The sequence below is a fragment of the Triturus cristatus genome, chromosome 4_2, assembly GCF_964204655.1.
Source record: "Triturus cristatus chromosome 4_2, aTriCri1.1, whole genome shotgun sequence".
Lineage (NCBI taxonomy): Eukaryota > Metazoa > Chordata > Amphibia > Caudata > Salamandridae > Triturus > Triturus cristatus.
The window spans coordinates 245,113,072-245,134,469 of NC_140586.1; the positions used below are offsets into that span (position 1 = coordinate 245,113,072).

Below are 21,398 nucleotides of genomic sequence, written 5' to 3' on the forward strand. Positions count from 1 at the left end.
AAAAGGAATGTTTAGATAGAGATCATAGTTTGTTAATATCTAAGGAATATATAGTTAGACAACAGTAGCAGTTCAGGTCCACCAAGAGGATGTAGATTCAGATAGATAGATTATTGATTGAATGACCCCGCCCACATATGTACCTTTAACACCTCTTCCCCCTGGACCATCCAATGTCGTTCCCCCCGTACCTCCGGCTCCACCTCCTTTGCCCGCCGTTGTCCAGCTCCCTATTTTCCAACCTGTACCGGTACGTCCTTTTCGCCCTCCATCCCAGGCCACTGCGCCTCCATCCCAGGCCACTGCGCCTCCATCCCAGGCCACTGCGCCTCCATCCCAGGCCACTGCGCCTCCATCCCAGGCCACTGCACCTGAAATAACGGATGATCCTGTACTTTCTGTATCTGTTCTGACCCTTCAAATTCTTCGTTCTACTGTATCTCAATCACGTCAGGATGCGTTAAGGTCGATGGTATTAAATTGGTTGAATGATTTAGAAATTGAGGTAGGGGAAATGATAGATCAGATACAGGATTTTTCCTGAGGGCGAGCTCCTTTGTCTCATAAATAAGCTCTCTCATCAACTTAAGGTCCAATGGGAGATGACTACAGGACAAAATGGCCCTGATGATGTTAGGTCTATTAATAGACAGTGTCAGATAGGAGCCTTCCCTGTAAATAGTTAACAATGCCATAGTAACGATAATTGGATATCGTAATGAACGCTCTTCCTCTCCTCAAATAAGACCTAGGAGGGAAGCCGCGCCACAGTTCATTCCTGGAAGAGGGAATGCAGCTAATGATTACCTTAATAGTCCGGCTGCTAGAGCCCATTTTTTGTACAATTGGATATATACGCCCTGGAAAAGGACGGATGTACTCACTCTAAAAGCCTCTTTACCAGACATACGGAAAAATCATAGAGGATTTTATGATGTACAGGCAGCCATTGATTCTTGTATCATGACTTTAGCAGATATTGATATGTTTTATTGTATGATCCTGCCACCAGATATGTGGTGACTTACCCAGAAACCAGATCATGCTGTTGATTTGGGAGGAGACTGGGCTGCCATAGTAGCAGCCGATTGGGATAGGAAGCCTGGTAAGAAACCTAGTCAGCTCATACTGGATCTTCCTGGAAACGTACACACTTATATAAAAACGATAGTCCCGGCAAGAAAAATAGATTGGGCACCTCATTGCTTGTAAACAAAAACAGGGAGAGGCCGTCCCCGATTTCTTTACACGCTTTGAGGAAGTGTTCCTCTTTTAGTGGGTAAGATACATCTACACCTATGGGTGCACATTAATTTGTAGATCGATTCGTGGGAAATTTACTTCGCGAGATATTGGTTCGCTTAAAGAATTCTGAGAGCATATGGGCTTCAGTAACCCCGAAAGCTATATTAGATATGGCTCAGTATTAACCGAATCAGGTGACCACTGAGCAAGAACAAAAAGAAGGGAAACTAAAAAAATTGAAAACTAAGGTAATGATGGTCCAGGCCTATGGACCTCAAGGTAGAGGTCAAAATTATGGTCAGAATTTCAGACAAACACCTCCAGTAGGGCCACCGCATAGACAAACTCCGCTAGGGCTGGATCAATGTGCTTATTGTAAGGAGAAAGGACATTGGTGTTCAGAATGTCCTGTTTTATCTGCTGGTGGGAGAGGAAAGGGACAAGTGAATGGTAGCCGGGGGACTTCAGCACCCCGACAGCAGGTTCAAGCTCCAGAGAAATAGGTCAGGAAATTATTTTGATCAACAAAATAATCAATATTCTATGGAGGATTGGGAATCGGAGGAAACTGTGGGAACACATTTTGCCTACGACAGCGATGGACCAGGAGGGCCAGCTGAGATACCTGTAGACCAGTCAGAACCCTATACAACAGCCACCATACTTGGGCAGGATCAGAAAGTTTTAAGTGGATACAGGGGCGACACGTAGTGCGATATCTCAGAAACTTGTACCTGGGACACCCTTGTCTGGCCAAGTAATTACATCAGTAGGATTTGATGGAACACCAACTCCTAGCCCTGTGTCTGAGTGGGTTAAGAATTTCATCACTACTTACCCCCACATGCTCCAGATAATCTGATGGGACTTGATCTTTTGAAATATTTCCATGCTACTATACATTGTTCCCCATCTGGAGAACATGTTATTTTTGGGAAAAATACATTGCCTAAACAATAGAATTTCTCTTTATGTTAGGATCTTGATTCTGGCCCTTCATGTGTTTGGGCTACTGCTGTCACAGATGAGGGAAGAATGGACATTTCCCCAGTACACATACAGGTTCGAGAGGATGTTTCCTTACCCAGAGTCCCGCAATATAAAATATCAAAAGAAGGTGAGGATGCGCGGATATCCATCATTGACATGATACGTACAGGAGTTGAGGAAGTTTCCTCTAATGTATGCAATAGCTCCAGTCTCTCCATCCTAAAACGGGGCGATGGAACAGGGGCCAATTTGTGATTGACTTAAGAGAAGTCAACAAAATAGCGATTCCTCAATATCCTGTCTCCGATATTACGACCTTGTTGACATTAATCCCACCTACAGTCACTGTATTCTCCATTGACTTCAAGAACGCCTTTTTCTCCATTCCTATACATAGAAACAGTAGACATCTATTTGGATTTTCATTACGGGGCCGCTAGTTTAGATTTTGTAGGACTCCTCAAGGCTATACAGAAAGTCCTAGCATTTACAGTCAGGCACTTAAAACGACAGGTGGATGAACTTCTTTTGCCACCAGGACTTCCACTTGTGCAATAGGTCGATGACATTTTGTCGGCAGCAGACACAGTTGAGCATTGTAAAGAGGCCACTCTCTCCCTATCGCATCATCTTGCTGTTAAGGGACAAAGTCTAAGGATAAGCTGCAATATTGCCAGTCTGAGGTCACTTATTTGGGTCACCTCTTGTCTAAGGAAGGCCGCACTCTGACTAAAGACAGTATTCAAACTATCCTAAAATTCCTATTCCAAGTACTCAAAAAAGTCAGGGCACTTATTGGTATTACTTCCTACTGTAGACAGTGGATCCCGAACTTATCAAACCTTTTTTGCCCCTTGTTACTAAAGACACTCCCTCTCCTCTACCATGGACATCTGAATATCAGGAAGCATATCAGCAGGTTTGTGCATCCCTTTGTTTTGCTCCAGTGTTAGGCACTCTAGACTATGCTAAGCCTTTCATATTATATGTTCACGAGAGAGAAGGATGTGCATTGTCAGTTTTGACAACCATATGGTAATAAGCATTGTTCATGTGCTTTTTTCTCAGCTGTATTAGACCCAGTGGCCAGAGGACTTCTGGGTTGTCTTAGAGCGGTTGCTGCCACCGCCATCTCTATACGACAATCTGAAGGGATAGTGTTGAGTTACAAGCTTATGGTACCACATTCTGTAGAAGCACTCCTGAATCAGACCAAGACAACACTTGACTAGCGCTAGACTCACAGGATACAAACATACGCTTTTGGCACCTCACATTACACTCAAGAGATGTTTGACATTGAACCCAGCTACATTGTTACCCTTGCCAGCTGAACGAACTCATGATTTGCACAACTATATTTTCCTAACAGAAGAACAAACTAAAATAATAGATCTTAAAGATACACATTTGTCAGATCCTGAGTGAGAATTATGGATGGATGTCTCTTGTTTAAGACTACCTGATGGCACCACCTCTGAATCCTATGCCATAACCACATTACAGTGGTGAAAACAGCCTGTATCCCACAAAAATCGCCAAAGCTGCTGAACGCTTTGCGCTTTTGAGGGCTTGCGAACCCAGTCAGGGATTATCAGTAAATATTTATACGGATAGCCAGTATGCATTTGGGGTGGCACAATTTTGGCAAGCTTTGGAAGCAACGGGGATTCCTCAACTCCCATGGTTCTAAAATACAACATGGCGAATTGGTAAATAGTCTTCTTACTGCCTTGACATTGCCAAAGAGTGTAGCCATTATCAAATGTAGTGCCCACAAAAGAATTACAGACAAGGTGGGACAAGGAAATGCTTTCGCTGATGAAGTTGCACGAGATACTGCAAGTGCACTCACGAGTAAAATTTATGTACTACTATCCCAAGCTGAAATATGGGAAAACATGTATACAGAGATTAAAGAAATACAGCAGTCAGCCACTGAACAAGAAAAGGCAGAATTGCAAAAGGAAGGAGAGTTAGATAAGGGATGTTGGCGGTCAAAAGATATGCAGAAATTGCCCTATGCCTATTTATGACCTTTTGTGACAGTGCCGAAAACACCATCTCCCAACTAAAACAGGTTTGGGATAATAAGCACATTCGGAAAACGGCTGAGCATTTGGTTAAAAATTGTATGATATGTCTACAGTTCAATCCTGGGAAGGGAGTATCAACCCCTACTGGTGGTTTTTCTCCACCTCAGGCTCCCTTTGAAGCACTTCAATGGATTATATTCAGTTAGAGCACTGTAACAATTTGAAGTATGTATTAGTAGTGGTTTGTTCCTTTAGAAAGTGGATAGAAGCTTATCCCACCAAAGACAACAGCCTTGACAACAGCTAAAGTTCTGTTAAAAGAGTTCTTTACCCGTTTTGGAATTTGTAGAATCCTATGGAGTGACAACGGCCCCCACTTTACTCTCCAGATAATAGAGTACCTAATAAAGGGTTTGGGGGTAAAATAGAAGTTTCATGCTGCTAATTATCCCCAGGCAGCGGGTCTAGTGGAGAGGTACAATGCCATGTTGAAGTTGAAAATAGCAAAGATACAAGCAACAACGGGCCTCAATTGGCCAGATGCCTTACCTCTAGCATTGTTATCTGTTTGTTCCATCCCACATAGTAGGATTGGACTTTCTCCTTAAGAGATAGTCTTTGGTAGGCCTATGAATGTATGGGGACCCCCAAGGCCAAATGTAATCAAAGAAATACAGTACCTGTTTTGAGTGATTACCTAAACAAACTTGACTGAAACTGTCTGATTCATCAGCAGGTGCGTGAAGCTATACCAGACAAATCAGAGGGTATGGCTCATGGTCTCCAACCCGGTGATTTCATGCTGATAAAGAACTTTCAGCGTTCTAAGAATTTGGAGCCTTGCTGGAAAAATCCGGAGCAGATCCTGCTTGCGACTCGAACTGCTGTCCGGGTCACAAACAGACACCATTGGATAAATGCCGCACACTGCAAGCGAATCCCAGCAACTGTTCTCCAGCCAGAAGGCAGAAACGATCTGAAAGACATCTTACAGACTCAGAAAAGTGTTGCTCCTCTGAAGATACTTTATTTCCTGATCAAACTGTGCCATCGGCATCAAGGTAGGATTTAAGACCAAGGAAGGGAAGGAGCAGATTGAGATACCGGAGGACCGGGTAGAATCACAGAATCGGCTGAATTAGGTTGAGGGGATTGTGATACGTGTTCGGTGGTACCGGAATCTCTCTCCGACCTGTGGTTGTATCGATACCAAGGAGGAGATATACGGAAATTGTGATCTAAGTTGCAAAGCAATGACAAGACTGTGTATGGGGACTGATTATATTACTGATAATATTGGCAACAGTTTTCTGGGCAATGGAGAAAGTAATTCCAGCTCGAAACCTATGCCCACTACTAATCCTGTCCCAACAAAACACCATTACTTCACTCTTCCCTATCATGAGAAAAAACATTAAATGTCGTACCTCAATAACACTTTCATCCAAATGTTACATCATACTCAATGCAACAAACACTACCAACTGCTGGGTATGTGGAATGATGCCAGCCCATCAGAAAGGAGAATCGCCTTTCATTCCCTTGCCATTTTCACCTAATGGCTCCTGTAGAGCCTGGTTTGCATTGTTGTGGGCCTCTGAAATTGCTAACATTACTTCAGCTGGTGTGGGAAGACTCAACGCAAAGCTGAATAAAGTTTGTTACCCCAATGAGGAAGGGGACCCACAAGCCAAAGGAACTGTATGGGAAATGGAGCAGAGGAAATTTGTTACGTCTTTCCCAACACTCAAACAGCCAAGGGTAATGGACCTCCTGTTATCGCTGTAACCAGAGCCCGAGCAGATCTTTGTGTGAGCAGTGTTGACAGCATTCCCGTGGGAAAAAGTGACTGTACTACAGTATTGAATATCACTGGAATGAATAGCAGTTTATCTTCCCATAACACTTACTTCATTTGTGGAAACAAAGGTGATTATCTACCAGTCAGTTGGTACGGCATCAGTTACATGTCCTTTTTGCTTCCCCCTGTGTTCTTAGCACCTGCCTCTTATCACAAAGACCAGAAATCGTTCAATTACATTTCTTTTAATCGATTTAAAAGAACTATAAATAATGATGAAGTAGATCAGACTGATACAGCATTACAGCAATACGTTGATTTTAATTTGGGACTCTTTGTTGGTGCAGCCCTAAATAGTAGAAAGATTAGACACTTGACCCGAGTAGTAGAAGCAGTGACTAATCAGACAGCAATGGCTCTAGGAAATATTACAGAAGAGCTCCAAATTACAAGGATTGTAACTCTTCAAAACAGAATGGTGCTTGATGTAGTACTCGCCAATCGTGGAGGAGCATGTCGCATCATCGGTAGTAGCTGTTGCGTGTTCATACCGGCCCACGCCCCTTCCGTCTATAACGCCATTTCCAAATTACATAAGATAACTGCAGAAATACATCAAGACCAAGGAACATGGTCCTGGTCCGAATGGTTACAGGGACTTCTTTCCGCTTTGTGTTGGAAATTATTAATGGGAATAGTAATTACAGGAGCCATCTTTCTCACTTGCTGTTGCTGCATTCAATGTGCCCCTATGATATGTACAGCTTGTATAGCCACCTGTAATAATAAACCTCCCCCAATTAATGTTCAAGAATTGAATCGAGAAATGATTATGCACACTGAAATTTACGAACTTTTGAACATTGATATACGAGACTGTTGAAATGTAAAATCTGATTCTCTCCTTTTTTGATTAAGCTATGCCTCATCCATTTTTCACCCCTGCCCTGCTTTCAGCCTGGCTCTATCCTTGACACTGCATCTGTATAAACATGAGTAAAGAATCTAGATTGGGGCATTGTAGGCTGTGTAAACATGCAGAGTCAGCACAAAAGAACAGCTGGCGTCTGCTTGGGGGTTTTCAGACAATGGTAAAGCCTTAAGTAAAGTTTACCCAGATAGCATAACTTGTTGTGCAGCTTCAGGACGCAACAATTGCACAAGTCACCAAGGCTGTCGATTCTTACGGGTACCTTATTTGTGTGTTTTTCCCAAAGCTACATTTAACTCTGGGCATGCCTCGTTTGTGATCTTTAGCTCCAAAAACCCATGTAACCATCGTTCAGTGTGCTTTCTCCTTGAGTATCTCTATGGAGCTAGTCAGATGAGGCCCCCATTCATGAATGCTAATAAATGACCTATGGTTTGTACTTCGCTCCAGTGTCGATTCCTCCTTACTTGTTAAGAACCCGTGGACGAAGTGGTGACCCTGCACCAGAGGGTTATTAATAATCTGCTTCCACAAGGGTTTCGGATGTCAGAGTTTGACATTTCTGCATTTTTCCCCCCGGATGGGGTGACCTTCACGGTAGGGCGCCGCACCAAGTAGCTCTCCCGCACAGTCTCTTATCCGGCATTTCTAGACGCTCCCAAGTTGTGTGTAGTCAAGGCTTTTGAAGAATTGACTCAAGAGTTTCGTCCTCCGGGCAAACGTCAGTTACTTACTGCCATAAAGAAGCCTCATAAGGCTGTCTCCTTCCCCACCATTGCCAGGTGTGTGCGTTGGGTCTTGCAAGAGGCTGGCATTGACAAGGCGGTTTGGAGACCACTCGGCACACAGGGCCATGGCCTCGAAAGCTCTCTTTGGGGGCTTGTCTGGAGGACTTGATGCAGGCAGCAGATTGGTCCTCAGACTCTCTTCAAGAGGTTTTATATCAAACCTTTAGTGGAGGTCGGTCAGGTGGTGGTAAGCAAGCTTTAAGCTAGCATAATCTGAAGCCTCCGGTCCAGACAGAATAGAAATTTGCCTAGCCACGTAATGGTAAGTTTCAATTCTATTAAGGACATGGAGGCGAGAATTATCCCACCCGGGACACCTTTGGCGCACACCCTCCCCGTATGGTGGTAAGTAAATTGTTCATGAGTTTAATGGTTATTTCTTGGAGATAAACTATGGTTAAATCGAGTTTTCGGTGCCTTAGGTGCTCTTATTTTTTGGGCTAGGAAATGACGGTTTGAAACAGGACCAGTGAGGGTGATCTTGGCGTACTTCGCGCGAAGAAAGAGGAGTTGTCATAATGGAAGGACTATGTTCTGTTACTGGACACTGTGAAAGGACTATTACATGGAATCTCCCTATGGTTCATCGGAGTTGTTTTCTGTTCAAAATGTTCTCTTTTGGCTGCTGTGAAGTGTGTATAAAGAATAAAGCGAAGAGAAAAGCAAAATCCTCGCATCCGTGTCCTTAATAGAATTAAAACTTACCGTTGCGTAGCTAGGCAAATTTCTATTCTTCCATATTACTAAGACACCAGATATAGAATATGCTTATACAACTAATCTAACATGTTTGCGGGTGGAAGAAAAGGGTTTCACAGCTATGGTAGAAAATAAAAGAGGAAGTTTCCAAAGAATAGCTGCTGAACAGAAGTCACAGGTACCACCGTGGGCTTTTAGAGAGGGAAAATATGAGAAAGGCGAGACATATGCTGCATTGTCCCTGGATTGGTATCAAAAAGGGAAAATCTGTTTGCTTAGACTGAAAACTAACTATAATTATTTCATTGGTACTAGTGAATGTGAGCATACTTTCCAAATTACTTTCCAAGTACTGGATTGAAGAGTGGAACTGATCCAGTTTTTCCAGGAGTATATTATGTGTTTGGTAAGAAAGCCTATTACATGTTGCCTGCACATTGGTATGTTAGACCTTTGGGAAAACAATTGCAAAATAACTACCATGTAGACAGAAATAATAGACTCAATGAAATAAAACAAGGACTAACACTTAATAAGAGAGCAAGTTTCTCATGAAATAACAGGTGACATCTTTGGTGCACTGATACCATCAGTTGGAGTCGTTCTGAATTCACATATTATTCGATAATTGTCCACAGTGGTTGATCGTTTATCAACAGATACTGCTGGTAGGTTATTGATGATTGACACCAAAATGTAAGCAATCAGGTCAATGGTTTTGCAAAATCTACTTGCCCTTGGTATCTTATAGGCAAAAGAGGATGAGTCTGTGGCATGTTGAAAATTCAACACTGCTGCACTTATATCCCTGAACAAAGTAAAGGTATTGAGGGATATATTAAGAATAGTACCAAATTGAATGAAGACTTGACCCAACTGGAGGTTGATGGTGTCTGGGAGAGACTTGGTAAGAGTTTCTCTTCTGTAGGTAAATGTTTTTCAACCTTTGGAAGTAGCTTATTAGGAAAAATAATCAGGCCAATCACTTCAGTAGCTGGAGTAGCATTAGTAAAAAACAAATTACTTACCTGTACACTATTGTTCTCCAGTATTGATATCTTTCATTGATTCACATGCTTGTATCTTCCCCGTCGTCATGGTGCGAATCGCACGGTAAGGGAAATAAATAGCAGTGAAAGTAAAAACTGCATAGATACCATAGATAAGCATAGACTTTGGTAGCCCAGTATTATGTGGACCCAATGCCAGCCAATGAGAAGCCAGCCCTGAGATCACAATCCCCAGCAGAGCCATCATACCTCATATTTCCAGCCCATAGTGTGAGCCAAGGAAGTATTCAGAGATAAAAATGGTCTACCTGATAAACGGGGAGGCGAACGGGCCGCATGTGAATCTATGAAAGATATCAATACAGGAGAACCATAGTGTACAGGTAAGTAACTTGTTTTTTCTCCAGTATTGAATCTTTCATAGATTCACAAGCTTTTTATCAGAATAGAGCGCAGTACTCATACAAGGAAGCGTTTCCAGGATAGAACCCTTTTTTTTTACTAAGGCTCTGCTTCCTCATTGCGGGGCTAATATATCCTCTAGGAGATAGAATGGATTGTGCGTCTCAGCCTGTACAATATTGTAACAAATTAAATGAAAAACCAAAGACTCATTAGTGAGTACTATCCAATGTAACATTTAAGAAAAAACTGTATTTTTTTGAAATTGTAAGGAAAATACCTTAATGAAACAGGTGACGTAGTACCACTTGTCCCACCACTGAATCTGCTTTCCAAGCTGTGTCCAGACAGTAGTGCCTGGTAAATCTGTGGATATTCATCCACGTTGCCGCTCTGCAAATATCCAAGAGCAATATTCCTGCAAACAATGCGTCCGAAGTCGCCATTTTTCTGGTCGAGTGAGCTCGAACTGTCGAGTGTAAAGGACTTCTGGATTTCTTGTGGCATAAAGTAATGGCTGAGGTTATCCATCTAGATATGCTAGTCCTTGACAAAGGCCAAACCTTTCCTGGGACCAGCAAACACTATTAACAATTGATTTGCCTTTCTAAAGGACTTTGCTTTGTCAATATAACATTTTAAACACCTCTTGATATCCAATGTGTGCAAATATTTTTTCACTGCAGAAGATGGGACTTAAATATATGTGGGCAGAGTAGGATCATTGAGGTGAAAATCCAAAGGGACTTTCGGAATAAATTTAGGATTCGTTCTTAGGATCACCTTGTCTGTTTTGAACTGAAGAAACAGCTCTGTGATGGAAAAAGCCTGAATCTCACTGACCCTTCTGGCTAATGTCAGAGCCAGGAGTAAAGCCACCTTCCAAGATATAAACTGCATCTCAGCTTTGTGAATTGGTTCGAAAGGTGGTTTCATGAGCTGTGCCAGGACTGTGTTAAGTTGCCACGGCACTGATGGATGTTTAATTGGAGGGAAAACTCTGAACAATCCTTTCAAGAATTCCTTTATCACTCGGAGACCAAAGAGATGGATCATTCGGTCTTCTGCAATATTTTGAAAGGGCAACAAGATGCACTTTGACTAGTGCGCGAGAAAGGGCTGCCTTGGCTAAATGCAATAGATAAGGAAGAACTTGTTCTGGAGAAGACTGCAAGGGGTGAAGAGATTGTGTCGAACACAATTGGCAAAATCTTTTCCACTTCGCCACATAAGTTTTATTTGTGGAAATTGCACGAGAGAGAGGATCTCGGCATTTTCGGTGAATATTTAAAGACTGAAATTCGTGCTCATGAGGTTCCATGCCGACAAGTTCAGCGAGGCCAACTGGGGATGAAGAACTTGCCCCCTGTTTATGGAAATTAGATTTTGAATTAGCGGAAACTGCACTCTGGGAGTCACTGATAGCTGAAGGATCTCCGAGAACCAGAATTGTCTCGGCCAAGCCGGGGCTTTCAGAATTCAGTGACATGGTTCCGATCTCATTTTTTGGAGCACCTTTGGGATCAGTGGAAATGGGGGAAATGCATATGCGAACATTCCTGTCCAACGGAGATAAAGAACATTCCCCCCCTACCCCCCCCCCCCCCCCCAAACCTGGCTGAGGAAATCTGCTTGTGAGCTGTTTGCATTTTTTGTTGTTTCGATTGGCAAACAGGTCCAGAGCTGGAGTGCCCCATAAGTGAAATACTTGAATGAGTTGACCCGGAGTCCGTTCCCATTTGTGACAAACGCTTGCTGATCTGCTTAGCGAATCTGCTCTTGTGTTGTGAATTCCAGGGACATGTTGAGCTTGCAAAGAGATATTGTGCACCAGAAACCATTTCCAAATTTCTTGAGCTTGCGCAGATAGGGGCTTTGACCCTGTTCCCCCTTGTTTTATTAGATAAAACATTGATGTTGTGCTGTCTTTTCTGACTAGGACTGGTGAATCGTGAATCCTGTGGAGAAAGGCCTGGAGACCCAAGAACATCGCTTTTAGGCTCCAATAAGTTGATGTGCAATTGAGCTTCATGTTTTCTCCAATGTCCTTGAATTTCCTGGTCTTGGAGGTGAGCTCTCCATTCTTGCAGGGAGGCGTCTGTTGTCAGTATATAACTGGGAGATTGAGGCTCGAAGAGTAGACCTTCCGATAAGTTCTGTCTTATTCCCCACCATGACAATGCTTTGTTCGAGGATTGATAAGGATCAGGTCCTCGAAGGAACCTTGATGTTGCACCCACTGAAGGTCGAGAAATAGAGCCGGCAATTCGGAACCAAGGGGATGCAGGAAGACATCATCCCCAACAAGCATTTGAATATCCTTACTGAAGTGGAATTTCTTTTGTTGTGAAGTCCGCTTCAAAATCTTCTGGATGTGTTCCTCTGAAGGGCATGCTTTTGCTTCGCTTGTTCGTAATAAGACTCCTAGCAATTGGAGACTGGGACGGAATTAGAGAAGATTTGTCCATGTTTATTCATAAACCCAGAAAGTGAAAGATTCATGCAACATTCCAAGGATTCTCGAGTGTCTTGATACGATGAGCCCTTTATTAACCAATCGTCCAGATATGGATATATCTGATGACCTTGCTGCCTCAGATACACTGCAACCGGCGCCATGCATTTCGTGAACACTATTGGCGCGGATCGCAGACCGAAGAGTAACACTCTGAATTGGTAGTGGCGCCCTGCCACCGCGAATCTGAGATGCCGTCTGCGTTTGACGTGGATTGGAATATGGAAGTATGCATCTAATAGGTCTAAAGAGGTCATATTCCCCTCTGCTCAGCATCATCAGAATTTCTTGAAGAGATAGCATACCGAAAGATTGCTTCCTGATGAATTTGTTTAAGCCTCTGAGATCCATTACCTGCCTCCATTTGGTCGATTGCTTTTTCCGTATCAGGAAAAATGCAAGTAGAATCCTTCCCCTTGCTGTCGAAGAGGGACCTTCTCTATTGCTCCTTTTACAAGAAGAGACAAAAATTCCGCCTTGAGGGCCGAGAGATGTTGCTGTTTTCTGTGAATAGGAGGTTGGTCCGGTGGTTTGTAGAGTGACTCTGGGGTGTGACCCCGATGAATGTCTAGCACCCATCTGTCCGAGGTTATAGACAGCCATTGGTGGTAACAGGAAGAGAGATAATGGGTCTGATGGAGGTTGTAGAATGACGAGGTGGTTGGCGCCTTGGAACCGTCACCGTCTCAGATTGGAGTCCTGTAATTTTCCTCTTGCAGATGGCTTCTATCTGGGCTTTTAATCAGAGGTATTTGAGGATCGAAATTGCTGAGTGTGTGAAAACTGTCGGTACCCTTGCTGATGGTATGGCTGGTACCTATTAGATTGATATTAAGATCTCTGCTGATAGTGTCCTTTAGATCCTCTGCCTTCGAAAGGACTGAAATCTGTTCTGCTGCAGAGAACCCAACGCCCTCGCCGTGTCTGTATCTGACTTAATGCCCCGCAGAGCATTGTCAACGTGCTTGCCGAATAGATTTTCTCCGAAGAGCATGTCGGCTATCTTGGCCTGCACTTCTGGCCTGAACGAGGTAGCTTTTAGCCATCCCGGCCTGCGAAGCGCTACGGCTCCTGCCATTTGTCTGAAAGCCACTGCTGATATATCCATGGCTAGGTCTATGGATTCTAAGCCTGCTCTAGCCCCGTCCTGTAGTATTAGTGTAGCCTCTTCCTTCTTGTCTTCCGGCAGATGTGATAGAGGAGCTATATCCGACAACATTTGCCTGTTGTATCGGCTTATTATGGCGAGCGCATTCAATGCTTTAATAGACATTGCTGCCATGACCGCAAAGCGTTTGCCTGCTCCATCCAGTTTTCTCCCTGTCGTGAGGAGCTGTACATGTAGCCAATGGATTTTTCGATAGTCTTTGTGCTGCCTGTATAACCACAGATTCTGGTCGGTGAGGACTTGGGAGCTCGATACCTCTTTTCTATTCTGGGTACAGAGGCTGCAACTGAGACTGGGTTCTTCATAGTTTTCAATCCTTCCTTCCAGATATAATTTACCATGGGGATTGTTCTTATTGATTTTCTAGAAGATTCTTTGAAATCATATAGGAAACAATCTGTTTCCTTAACCGGAAGATCGAACCCCTTAGAAGCTCTTTCCATGAGCTCGTGGAATCCCCCCGATGTCCTCTGGTGGAGAGGTTGCCTGAGAGGGTGATGGCAATGGAGAAGATGGGATAACCTATTGGTCCCATTTGTCGCCCACAGGATCGTCCTGAATAGGTTCTCCTTCCTCAGGTTGGTCTTCAACCTTGCTGTCAACTAAGTCATCCCTGATGGTAATGACCTTTAGAGTACGCACCTTTTGCACCGGAGGCAGAGGTTGCACAATCTGAGCCTGCATGACATGTTGAGGCTTACTTGAGGTGTCCAAGGAAGAGGCATTAGCTTCAGGGAAGCAACGATAGTAATCGTTGATCATGTGCCTGAGTTCCGATACTAGTGAAAGTGGCATGGACACAGACTCTTCTGACACTAGGGGTGTTATCCTCTTCCTCCTCGTAGTCGTAGGATTGTTGAAAAGATTAATATCTTTTTGAACTGGATAGAGGGTGATCTTTAAGAGAGAAATCCTCCTTCACTTCTTGATATTCCTCCTGGTCTGTGTCCTGACTTAATTTTCAGCTGGGAGGGACTGTATGCGACCCCATATGGGCTTTCCTATTCTGACTCCTGCATTTCAAGAAGATTTGACGGAGGAAGCGGAGAAATGTGTCCAGGAAGTAAATCCTGAATTGCCTGTTTTTTTGGTCGACGAGCCTGTCGATGGTGGAAACCTCTTAATAGAAATCATTGTAAGCGATCTTGAAATTTGTGATTTAAAAGTTGTCAACTGCGGCGTCTCCGTACCCGTCGACGGTGTCAACAGCCCAGCCGTCGACGGTGTTGTCGTCGTAATAGCAGTCGACGAGGCTGTAGTCGTTGTAAAGGTCATTTTATACGACACTGCTGTCGTCGCCTTCGTAGGCGTAATAGTCGTAGACACTTATCTTCGTCGATGGATCTGACGACGGAGCCCTCGTCTGAGGACTTTTTGAGAGGAGTACGAGGCACTGATGAGGAAGAGGACTCCTTGTCCTTCGATTTACTGATTTTTTTTTCTCAAATCAGATCTTGCCTCAGAAGGTTCTCCTTTGCGTTTTGAAGAGTGAGCCTTATAATCATCCTCAGGGTTAGATTCTGAAGTGGCCTTTTTCTTTTGGAGCCACAACAACAAACGTGCCTCGCTATCTTTTAGTGTCTTTGCCGAAAATGTTCTACAATGCTTGCACTCCTTAGGGACGTGCTTAGGATGAAGGCAGTATAAACAAGCTTTGTAGGGGTCCTAAGAGAAGAGCCTGGCCTTCCCACAAGAACAACAAGGTCTAAACAGCCTCTTAGAGCTTTCAGACGTTTTGAAATAAACTGATGAAAGAAAATACCTCAGTTCCAGAAGAAAATGCTGTGAAAGTCAGGTCAAAAGTTCACCCAAGGAAACAAACTGAGCAAAGCTCAGGGAGACTACTTCTCACAAGACGGCGGTTGAAAATCTGAAGTATGATGGCTCTGGTGGGGATTGTGATCTTAGGGCTAGCGTCTCATTGGCTGGCATTGGTTCCACATAATACTGGGCTACCAAAGTCTATGCTTATCTATGCAGTTTTTTCTTTTACTGCTATTTATTTCCTTTACCCTGAGACTCCCACCATGACGGGGAAGATACAAACATGTGAATCTATGAAAGATTCAATACTGGAGAATAATATATAAATGTTGCAAGTGCGGAAGAAAAGAGATGACAGTCAAACGAAAGTCAAGAAAGAGAAAGATGAGATAACTAGAAGATATGAAAGGAGATTACAATGACAAGATGAATGATTTAAATGAGAAATTGATGAAGAGAAAAGAATACTGATCTTTAGATAAATAAAGATGGCACTTAATATGGTGGGTATTTTATGATGGCTCTAGAAAGCCATCAGAGGGGGGGTGGGGGGGGGAATGATTGAGCAGGGCTTTGCAAAAAGAAACCTGCTCGAATTAACACCCCCCATAATACTTACTAACAGTGTGTAGTGAAAACTAATATGCAACTCACACGAACCACACGGGAAAACGCTTTGCACATGCACCAACTTGAACTAATGCATGAAAGAACTTGCGTTACAAAAGAAACAAAAATTAATGCATGTATAGGCTGCATTTCGCATCTTGCTTTAAAAATAAGTAATGCCTCTTTTGCTTTAAGCTTATGCTAAGAAAATATTAACAGGGGGTAGTGCAAAGGTGGGTGGTAAACAGTGAAACGTGCATTTCCATGTAATTAATTAATGTAGGTTTTATTAGTCATAGTGAGCCGAATGGGCCTGCATTTTCCTAAAATTGACAATAGATGAGGGGCTGGGGAGAGAGCATGAATAACCTTACAAATTGACAAACTGAATGCTGCAGAAGAGCAAAAGTCCAAGGTTGTTCAGCTCAGAAAACATTGTTTGCCTGCCAAAAGACGACTGGCCGTAGTACCAAAGACTTTTTTCCGCGGACATAGTTGAGAAACTTATGTGAAAATAATGAAAGTTACAAGTATTAAAATGAATTAACGAGTCAAGAATTATGTCATGTGAAAGGATATAGAACAATGAGCATGCAGAATTATGAATGTGACCATGATGGTGCGACAGACCACCTCCCAAACCATCCAATAAGCAGTCGAATTTTATGAATTGTTTCAACTAATGTGGGTTGGACATGTAGGTTTTAGGGTATAACTGGGATGCCTTTGGGGTGTGCTTTAAGCTTAGGTTGGATGGAGGGGAGAGAGGGGTGACTTTGTCGCTGTCCGTCGGTTTGCAGAGAGGCCTAGCTGTCCTGTCCCATTCCTAAAATCTTTGTTTCCTAACTATTTCAGGGGACCACCCCCTACCTCCTTGGTCAGGGGGTGGTATTTCACTGATCCTATGGGTTTGTATCATCTTTGACTGATACTATGCATAATTATTTGCAAATTTATTTTTCTCTCTGAAACTTATGTCTCTTCATCTATCCACTCCTTCATATGCATATCATTCATTTGAGGAGGAGTAGGACACTATTTGCATTGTGCTGATTGTGTTCTCTCCTTGTGACATTCTTTGTTTGCATTGTAACATGTATGAGGAGGAGTATGACACTGTTTGCATTGTGCTGATTGTGTTCTCTCCTTTTTAGATTCTTTGTTTGCATTGTAACATGTATGCAATGAGCATTAACTATTCACATGAATTTGAGATACATCGACAAAGAAAAAAAAAAGTTGACATACAGGTCTAGTTATGTATTTAGAAATGTTAAACATGAACTTTTGAAGGAAACAATTTCCATGTCATTTAAACTTAAACCCCAGCGCAACAGGGATTTATGAGTTGGGTTAATGTGTATAGGCCATTTGTATGAAATATTAATGAGTATCGATCCCTGATAACGTGTAGCGCTGTCTTTGCTACTCCGATTGTTCTGCTTTACAAAATCAGGGTCTTGAAATAACTCTGAATAATTTGTCCAAACAAATTACTCTCCATTGTTTTTTTTAGCTGATAAAGGTCAAAGATAAACCCTTTTTTAAACATTTTTGGTTGTAGTACGTCCCTTCATGTAACTGCGTGATTTTTTAAAATTTGCTCTGGATACTTTCTTTGCCTGAATTCTTAAATGGATTCTTGTTTCATTTTGGTTCTATGGAACTAATCAGTTTTAAAGTGAGTATCTGGCTACATGGTTAGCCAGTACTTACACTTTGTGGGTGAAAACTCTAAAGGGCACAGGAATGACTTCCTATCCATTATTTAATACACATTACTAATTATATTTCCTCTTCAAGGTTCTGTGTTAACATCTAGAAAGGGTATATATGGAGCTATAGGCACTGTAAATTTGATTCTTGGTTATACACAGTTTGTCATAGAAAATAATTCGGCCAACATTCCACTCGTGGTACCATATTGAACATCACTATATTGAATCTAATTTAACTGGGTTTATTTCAGAGCTCGACTGCCGCACCAAGAATCACTTTCTTCTGGCAGGCTGATGGACCACTTCTAAAGTTTTCATCCTACATACAGAGTAATAATGTGGGACTTTGACCTTCCCTCCACTAATTTCACACCCTGGGCCCTCGGTTTCCTTGGTCAGCAGTGCTCTCTATGTTGAAAACTTTCAGGAAGGCTCTGGCCCATGTTCACGACTAAACAGTAAAGGAGTAATTTGTATGGTCCCTCACTTTTGACAAACACACTAAGTGGAGAATGTTACTTGGCCCTCAGTCTCATTTTGATGTTGCTCAGTTAAACACAACTGAAGGGATTGTGGGCTAGTAAATCTAAAGATTTAGGAATTGTCTCATCCATCTCAGACATTCTCCCCCTCAGGCTTGAGGAGAGTACGGCAGTCACATCAAGCCGTATTAAATTAAAGTCACTTGCAGCTATAAAAGTACTTTCTCGCAATAGCCCGACACCATAGAAATATGGCTTTCTGCTCCATTGGCATCTAGGGTAAACGTGTGCTCTGAAGCACAGGTCAATGTGCGGGAGCCATCCTTACTAATTTGATTGTAAGACACTCCTAATTATTATTGTACTTTTCTAAACCTACATCGGCCTCCTTGCTTCACTTTGATTTTTGGTACATAGAAAAACTGCTTGTGCTCGCTTTCGCTTCTGGTGCATTCCATGTTGTCTTTGTGCCTTGTTTGTAGCCTCTCCCCGGTCACTTCAGCCCCTATCTCCACACTGTGAACCCTCCTTACTACCCCATTAACAACTCCTAAACTGGGCCTCTTGGTACAAAGACATACAGGTAAGGTGTAGATTTGGTAGTCTGGACAGTGCATGTTCTGTACATATGCCCAGTTGCTAGGCGGTCCATGTACAAGCCTGCATTTGAGTGGAAAAGTGGTTTTGTACGTTTACCTATGTAGGACATTGATCTGTGACAGCCTGTACATACTTGGGTTTGTAACGCATATATTATCCCAATCAATGTGTTAAGGAGAAGTCCACATACTGTGAGTTACAGTTGGGGAGAAGTGCTGACCTAGCCTTAAGTATCTAGAGCAAGGAGTCAATATTAAGGGTGGGCAGAGAACTCTGCTCCACCAGCAGAGTGGAGATAGCCAGCCACCCCTGCCCCCTAGCACAGTCCCTGCTTCTGAAACCAGCCAGGTCGGTTGAGCCTGCCATGGCCCCAATGGACCCCCGTCCTCAGCACCTGGACCCTTGGATGGCTTGCAAGACCGGGGGGCTCCGGCACCCCAGGGCCCGCCGGACAGAGCTCAAGCCCCGGGCCCAGTCCCAGCTTCCGGACCCTAGCCAGGGCAGGAAGAGACTCCCTGGGCCCTGATGGACACCTGACCCCAGCACCCAGACCCTCGGCTGGCTTGCAGGATGGGGGTCTCCCGCAGCCCCGTGCCAGCTGGACGGAGCTTAAGCCCTGGGCCTAGCTTCCGGACCCTTGCCAGGCCAGGGAGAGCCTCCCCTTGCCCAGAGGGACCCCTGTCCACAAAGATAGCATGCAGCAACGCATGCAAATACATCGCGTTCCGTAACAACGTGGTCGTTACAACAACCGCGTTGTTACAATGCGATGCCATTACTACGCAAACCATTACATCGACTTGCAGTAGATGGCGCTGTAACATTAGGAATGAATAAACTACTACTCCAACTCCAGCCTACGCAACAGTAGGGAAGGTGTAATGGTAAATTATACTATTCCTTATGTTAGAGCAACATCTACTGCAAGTCGATGTAATGACTTGTGTAGTAATGGCATTGTGTTATAACAACGCGGTCCTTGTAACGACTGCTTTGTAAAGGCATCGCAGTCTAATAACTGCGATGTAAAGGTTGTTTCCCCCTGTCCCCAGCACCCGGAACCTCAGCTGGCTTGCAGGACGGGGGCTTCCGCAGCCCGGGACCCATCGGACAGAGCTCAAGCTTCGGGCCCGGTTCCAGCTTCTGAACCCTAGCCAGGTTGGGGAAAGTTCCCTGGGCCCGATGGACCCGCATCTCCAGCTCCCGGACCCTCGGCTGGTTTGCAGGACAGGGGGCTTCCGCAGCCTGGGGCCCGCCAGACAGAGCTCAAGCCCCGGAAGCGGTCCTAGCTTCCGAACTCTAGCCAGGCTGGGGAGAGCCTCCCCAGGCCCCGATGGGACACCTGTCCCCAGCACCCGGACCCTCGGCTTGCTTGCAGGAAGTGGGCTCCCGCACCCTAGGCCCCGCCGGAGGGAGCTCAAGCCCCGGGTCCGGTCCCAGCATCCGACCCAAGCCAAGCTAGGCCAGGGAGAGCCTTCCTGGGCCCCAGTGGACCCCCGTCCCCAGCGCCCGGACCCTCTGCTTGCTTGCAGTTCGGGGGGCTCCTGCACCCCGAGGCCTGGTCCCAACTTCCAAACCCTAGCCAGGCCAGGGAGAGCTGTCCCGGTGGACCCCCGTCCTTAGTGCCCAGACCCTCTGCTGGCTTGCGGGACAGGGGGCTCCCACACCCCGGGGCCTGCTGGATGGAGCTCAAGCTCCGGTCCCAGCTTCCGGACCCTAGCCAGCCCTGGTGGACCCCGTCCCCAGCGCTCAGACCCTCTGCTGGCTTGCAGGACAGGGGGGTTCCCGTACCCCGGACCCCGCCGAACAGAGCTCAAGCCCCGGGCCCAGCTTCCAACCCAAGCCAATCCAGGCCCGGGAGAGCCTCCCAGGCCCCAATGGACCCCCGTCCCCAGCGCCCGGACGATCAGCTGGCTTGCAGTTCAGGGGTCTCCTGCACCCGGGGCCTGCTGGATGGAGCTCAAGCCCCGGGTCCGGTCCCAGCTTCTGAACCCTAGCCAGGCCGGGGAGAGCCTCCCGGGCCCTGGTGGACCCCCCCTGGGCGGTGCAGGACATCCGCAAGTCGCTGCCATCCCAGACCAGGCACAGGCATCCCCAGGTCAGCGGTTCTCCAAGCTCTCCAGGGTCTCCTGCTCCGGCTCGGCCCCCCCTTTCAGGCAGGGCTGGCCTCCTGCCACCCCTCACCTCAGACAGCGGGGAGCTAGGCAGCCCCCCCCCACTCTGCAGCCGGCCTGCCCTGGCTACTGACTCACCCCCCACACCCAGTGCCTTCCACCTTCCCAAAGCCCGGGGGCAGGAACCAAGAAGGTTTAAGCCCAGGCCACATCCTCTCCCCGCCGGCCTGCCCAGGGAGCCCATTTTCTGTGACTATTAAGCCCCCATGTAGTGGGGGCTTACAGAACCCTGGGGAAGGACAAAAGCTGGAGCCAGCTCGGCCAGCCAGCAGCCCACCCATCTGGCCACCCAGCCCGCAGGGCCATCTGGTTGCCCGGCCCGCAGGGCCATCTGGTCACACAGCCAGGCAACCAGATGGCCTGGGACAACCCAGTCGCCCTTGCACTGACGACAGCAAGGGTGGCCAGGCGCTCTGTGACTGCTGCTCGGGAGGCTCCTTAACCGGGGCTGCTTGCCTCCCTGCTC

The 21,398-nt window shown here is 45.2% G+C and overlaps 1 protein-coding gene across 2 annotated transcripts in view; it reads right to left on the reverse strand.

Annotated features, from left to right (window-relative positions):
* LOC146833558 (E3 ubiquitin-protein ligase TRIM39-like) overlaps positions 1 to 21,398 on the reverse strand; it is a 556,215-nt gene that overhangs the window by 127,438 nt on the left and 407,379 nt on the right. The gene's annotated exons all lie outside the window — the stretch shown is intronic.